At 46.4% G+C, this 6,530-nt stretch overlaps 1 protein-coding gene across 1 annotated transcript in view; it reads left to right on the forward strand.

Annotated features, from left to right (window-relative positions):
- Positions 1-6,530, forward strand: part of Ube2r2 (ubiquitin conjugating enzyme E2 R2) — a 54,530-nt gene that overhangs the window by 35,691 nt on the left and 12,309 nt on the right. The gene's annotated exons all lie outside the window — the stretch shown is intronic.

A 6,530-nucleotide genomic window follows, 5' to 3' on the forward strand; every position in this document is an offset into this window, starting at 1 on the left:
CATGTGTTAACAATTGCATTTTAAAACTTTAGTAAAATAGTATAAATGTATTGTGTGCCCGTCCTCTGACTTCATAGCAAGGGTCACCTGTTGCTGTGGGCAGAAACTCAGCTTTTTGGGGGGATCTCTCCTCCTTGATGTGGACTGGCCTCCTTTCAGGAGTTACTGCTGAGCATATGAGCCTCTTTTGGAGTATATCCAAGGTGAGGTTCTTCTGTGGACACGCTGTGCCTGAAGACAGCGTTTCTGCTAGGACTGTTGGTTGAAACATGAAACACACTTAGCTTTGGGCTAAATCATGACAATACTGGAGTAATGGGTTAGCCTTTCCTATGAGGTGTCTTCATTGCCTTTCCTTTTTAATTTATGTTTATTTGAGACCAGCTTTCCTAATGTATTTTAGGCTGTCTTTCAACTTGTCCTTGGAACCTCCCATGTGGGGTTCTGGGCATGCACAGTTTTTGTTTTTCCAGCTAGAACAAACATGACATGGTGATATGTGGTTACCTCTCCAGAAGCAGCCTCCTGCGGTAGTCTACTATTTAACATGCTCCTAATCCTAAGGAACTGCATGTCCAATGAGTGAAGGCACCGCAGCTTGAATTTAGAACCTACATGGTGCATTGTGGATGGATGGAGAGAACTGACTCTTGAGAGTTGTCCTCCGGTCTCTACACATACCATGGTGCCCCTCCCTCAGTAAATACATCCATGTCAAAAAGCAACAGATGGGGGTCAGCATTGTGGCTCATGCCTTTAATTGCAGCAGAGGCAGGTAAATCTCAGTTGGAGGCCAGTCTTGACTACAAAGAGCGTTCTGGGATAGTCAGGGACACAGAAAAACCCTATATGGGATGGCCCAATAGGATGTAAACTTTACTGTAATATTTGTGAATTTAATTATTTTAAAAATACCATGTTTGTAAAATTAATAAAGATGAAGGAGAAATATAGAAAGAAATGAATTGATTTTGAGCCATAGAGAAGAGTCAGCAGTGAAGGGTGCACACCACTGTCGCAGAGGGTCCCGGCTGTGCACACCACTGTCACAGAGGGTCCCGGCTGTGCACACCACTGTTGCAGAGGGTCCCGGCTGTGCACACTGTTGCAGAGGGTCCCGGCTGTGCACACCACTGTCGCAGAGGGTCCCGGCTGTGCACACCACTGTCGCAGAGGGTCCCGGCTGTGCACACCACTGTCGCAGAGGGTCCCAGCTGTGCACACCACTGTCGCAGAGGGTCCCGGCTGTGCACACCACTGTCGCAGAGGGTCCTGGCTGAGCACACCACTGTTGCAGAGGGTCCTGGCTGTGTTCCTGTTGGAGAGGGTCCCGGCTGTCCACACCACTGTTGCAGAGGGTCCCGGCTGTGCTCCTGTTGCAAAGGGTCCCAGCTGTGCACACCACTGTCGCAGAGGGTCCCGGCTGTGCACACCACTGTCGCAGAGGGTCCCGGCTGTGCTCCTGTTGCAGAGGGTCCCGGTTGTGCTCCTGTTGTTGTCAAGTGCACAGAACAAACACCAGCTCCAGGGATCTGACACCTTAGTGTCTGCAGGCACCTACATCCTCATGCATATAACTGATTCCTACATACTCAGAATTAAAGATGCATCTTTAAATACAAAATAAATTTAACATGGACCTGCCTTCAGTGATTATACTGTACAGTAAGATTCTTTTCTGCATGGGGCTGGAGAGAGGACTCAGCAGTTAAGAGCACTGACGGCTCTTCCAGAGGTCCTGAGTTCAATTCCCAGCAACCACATGGTGGCTCACAACCATCTGTAATGGGATCTGATGCCCTCTTCTGGTGTGTAGGTGTACATGCAGACAGAGCACTCATGTGAAATAAATCTTTTGAAGAAAAAGAAGATTCCTTTTGTACTGTTCCGTACTGCTTAGAAGTAGAGCTGTAACAGGATATGATGGTGTGCACTATAATCCCAGCACTTGGAAGGCAGAAGCAGGCGGAGCTCTGCGAGTTTGAAGTAAGCCTGCTCTGCTTAGAGAGTTTTTGGCCAGGTGGGGCTAGATAGTGAGGCCCTGTCTTTTTTATTAAGTAGTTTTCTGGTTATATGTTTTATTGTGCTCAAAATTATACAGTTGGAGTCCTATTGAACTTATAAACACTACTGTGTACATACAGATGATTACAAACATCACAGATCGGATAACTCAAAATATTACTATTCACTACCACCCCCACCCACCCTGCAACCTCAGTTTACAGTTTATGGGAGAGCCTGGTATGTATCATGAGAGGCTGAGCCCAGGAACTAAAGGCCAGCGTGGACAAAACAAACCAGACGTTTGCTGTCTTGATAGTGGCTGTATTTAATTTGTAATTTGTGTTTACTGTTCTGTTTCCTCTGCTTTTCTCACTGCCTTCCTTCCCTCCCCCCTGTCCATCTGCTTACATTTCCAGTGTTGGACTTGAACATTGTCTCGCTGCAGCATGGGGCCCATCCCTGTGCCCAGCCTTGGCTGTGGTGGTGTTGGGTAATAAGACCATTGTTAGGTAGTGACCTCAACAGCAGCAGAGCTTAGAGCGGGAGACAGACAGAGCACATCTCTGCTTCATTTCTCTAGATTGTTTATGGTTTTTATATTGGTTTTACTAAATTGAGTTATTCTCTATGTAGAATTATCTACTATCTTATAGAACTTCTAATTTCTCTAAATATTAATTTCAATGATTTTATCCTAATTAGAAATCAACTGACAAAGCTAAAGATAATACATTAGGATTTATTACATAGATTGTACTATTGCAGTCTTATGATCTTTTAAACTAGAGAAATTATTACTATCTCATTGTTACTAAACTCATAGAAATAAAAAGTTTAAGATTTAGTGTAATATTTATTTGTTTTGTTTTCATTGTCCAAATGTTTTAGCCACATTAAAAACCATTTAGATAAACTTTTTTTTAAAATTTTTTATTTATTTATTAATTATATCTAAGTACACTGTAGCTGTCTTCAGCTGCACCAGAAGAAGGCATCAGATCTCATTATGGATGGTTGTGAGCCACCATGTGGTTGCTGGGATTTGAACTCAGGACCTTCGGAAGAGCAGTCGGTGCTCTTACCCACTGAGCCATCTCACTAGCCCTAGATAAACTTTAAAATGATTTTTGCAGCATCTTTAGATTTTAAAAAAGTTACCTGGGACTAGAGAGAGTTGAGTGGTTAAGAGCAGTTGTTGCTCCTGCAGAGGGTCCAGCTTTAGTGTTCAGCACCAGCGTGATGCAGCGTCACAGGCATCTGTAATTCCAGTTCCAGGGTTCCCAGTGCTCTGTTTGACATCTGTGGACACCAGGCACACATGCGCTCCACAGACACATGAAGTAAAACACTTACAGACATAAAGTGAACTGTAAGGGTTAGGAAAGGTTACAGAAACAGTTGATACTTTGGATATTTTGAGGCAGTGTCTCGCCCTGGGTAACAGCAGACTCTCGCGTCTCTGCTTCGTCTTACCCAGTGGTGGGAGGTAAAGTGTGTCCCCCACTCCTCATCCTCACAGATCCCTTTTGTTTGGGGAGATTAAGACCGAGATAGGGTCTCAGTAGCCCAGGTTAGTCTGAAGTCACTGTAATCCTGCCTTTGCCTGTTCTTTCTGCTTTCCAGATCCTGAGAATTTGTAGGTGAGAGCATTGTACTCGGCTGTGGATCTTGGTCTTTTTATCTTTCTATGTTTATGTATGTTTGCCTGAGTGGGTGGCTGTGTGCAATGCCTGTGGAGGCCAGAAGAAAGGTGTCGTCGGATCCCTTAAGCTGCCATGGGGGTACTGGTAATTGAACCAGGGTTCCCTGGAAGAGCAGCCAGTGCTAAATTGCTAAGGTGCCACCTCTACTTGGTTTTAAGACTGGATGTTGAAAGCACTCACTATAGAACCTTAATGCTTTTTCATTATCCTGTGTCCATAGAGGGAAGCCAAGGCAGGAACTGGTCGATGCAGAGGCCATGGAGAAAGTCTGCTTTCTGGCTTGTATCTCACGGCTTGCTCAGCCTGCTTTCTTATACAACTAAGGACCACCTGCCCAGGGGTGATCCCACCCCAGCCCAGCATCCACATCCATCAGTAGTCAAGGCGATGCTCGAAAACCTTGTCCACAGAGCAGTGTGGCCTTGCCTGTGCCAAGCTGACATCAAAGTTGGCACAAGTGAGAAGTAGCAGTCTCATTAATAGTTGCTTTTCCAGGGACAGACAGACAGAACAGTGATAAAAAAATATTCAAAAACTGCTCAGAAATAAACTCTAGAGGCAGAGAGAGACAAGAGGTTTCCTGCGTTTGAGGCTAGCTCAGTCTGTAAAACCCTTTAGGGAATTTTTTAAAAACTCAGTAATAAGAGGATTAACCTGATTGAAAAATAGCCAGAGTTAGCCACAAATGTATCCTCAGGCTGAGGAAGGGGGATTGCCAGAGCCCCGGAGTTTGAGGCCAGCCTGGACAACAACCTGTTGGAAAGGAGAACCTGACAGTGAAGTGACATAGGCATCAAACCCACAGTGAGACTTCACAGCAACATAGGAGAAACAGAGAGCAAGAACTGGAAGGCTGGGAAGAGTGGAAATGCCATGTACACTGGAGACTCACCACGGAGCAGCGTATCTGCTCATAGCTAACCACAGTTGCGGCTAAGAGAAAGAAACAAACACTCAGTGTAGGCAAGCACACAAGCGCAGAGCACAGCACTGCTCACACCAGTGTCCCCCAGCAGGGCCGACGGTCGCACATCCGCGCACCAGCTGCAGAGTAGAGACAACTCTGAAACATCCACTTAAGTGGGAGAAGTCAGAGGAAGGGTTGAGCACTGTATGATTACATTGTATTAAAGGTCCAGGTATTTGACAGAAAAGCAAGATGGGAGCCTGGGACAGCAAAGGAGTGGGGGAAACCACCGAGCAGGTATTCCAGACTGGTGTGGTAGACGGGTTGATTGTATGGTGCTGTGAGTGTACGGGAACCACTGGCATGTGCTTTCTGTGGTGTTGGGCATATTAATACTGAGCTCTCCTAGCCCAGCGTCTTCCCCCTTTGCTGACATTCTGTTTGCCTGCTTGAGTTTATTGTAGTGATGAGAGACAGATGTGTCTCTGTGTAAACTAGGCTAGCATGTACGTCGAGCATTCACCTGCTTCTGCCTTTCAAGTTCTGGGATTACAAACATGTGACACCAATCCAGTTATTCTAGCCAGCCCTGGTTACCTAGGCCTTTAATCCCAGGACTCAGCAGGCAGATAGATGAGTGGATCTCAGTGAGTTCAAGTCCAGCCTAGTGCAGATAGAACTCTAGGCTAACCAAGGCTGCATGACAAGACCAAAGTTTAATTTAGTAAGTAAAATTCATCTAAATTTATTAAAAAGGATATGGTCTTGCCTTCTATTGTGCCTGGAGGTGGAGACGCACACCTTTAACCCCAGCACTAGGGGGGCAGAGGCAGAGGCAGGTGATTTTCTGTGAGTTTGAGGCTGGCCTGGTCTACAAAGTGAGTCCAGGACAGCCAGGGCCTTGCTACACAAAGAAACCCTGTCTCGGGAAGAAACCAACGAACCGACCAAAGAGTAGGTTAGGGACTTTGAGGGCAGAGAGAGACCCTGAGTAAAAAACTAAACAAAACAACAAAAAGTATTTACCTGTACACAGTGGGTTTCATACATTTCACACATGGACATAATTTTATCGCACTCCCCCTTGTCCGGCCCACTGTTGCTCTCTAATTCCTTTCCTTGTCCCAGCTAGTCCTGTTCTACCCTCTCTGCATCTGTTGCTGCTGCTGTTGCTTTTTTGTTGTGGTAAATGGGTTGCATATGGTTGCTTACAAGTGCCTGGGCACCTTACTAGTGGTGCCAGCACTTTAGCATTGGAGAAACTGTCTTTTCCTCCCTAGCAACCATTAATTATAAAACCCTAAGGAAGGGCAGGGCTGACTGAGCTTCCGCTCTTTGAGTGACAGTTGATCTCCTGTAGGACTTCTGTGAGTTCAAGAGTGCACCTGCCCGCCATGTACAGAAGTCAGCATTCCAGTCTCCTAGAGATTGCTTACAGCCTTTCTGACCCTTCCTTCTGTGATGTGCACTTGACGAGGGCGCCATAGGTGCCCTGTGACTGAGGTGTCACTTGTCACTTGTCCCTTGCACTTAGACTTGTATGAGCCTTTGCAAGTTAACCATTGTCCACTGCCACAAGGAGCTTGCTGAACCAAGCTGCCCACAGCACCAGACGGAGTGACTAGTTACCTGGGAGGTGGCTTGACAGGCGGCGTATCCTCTTAGTAAAGCAGCGTGGTAGTTTCCTTAGGAGAATTAGAACTACCTCAGCCTTAGGCTTTTGACCAGGTACAGAGGGCGGTCTGGTTATTTGCTTGCTTGCTTGCTTGTTCGTTTATAATTTCTGGAGCTGTTGAGACCTTCAGCAGTTAAGAACATTTACTGCCAGCACTCGGGAGGCAGAGGCAGGCAGATTTCTGAGTTCGAGGCCAGCCTGGTCTACAAAGTGAGTTCCAGGACAGCCAGGGCTACAC

This window comes from Mus pahari, chromosome 22 (genome assembly GCF_900095145.1).
Source record: "Mus pahari chromosome 22, PAHARI_EIJ_v1.1, whole genome shotgun sequence".
Lineage (NCBI taxonomy): Eukaryota > Metazoa > Chordata > Mammalia > Rodentia > Muridae > Mus > Mus pahari.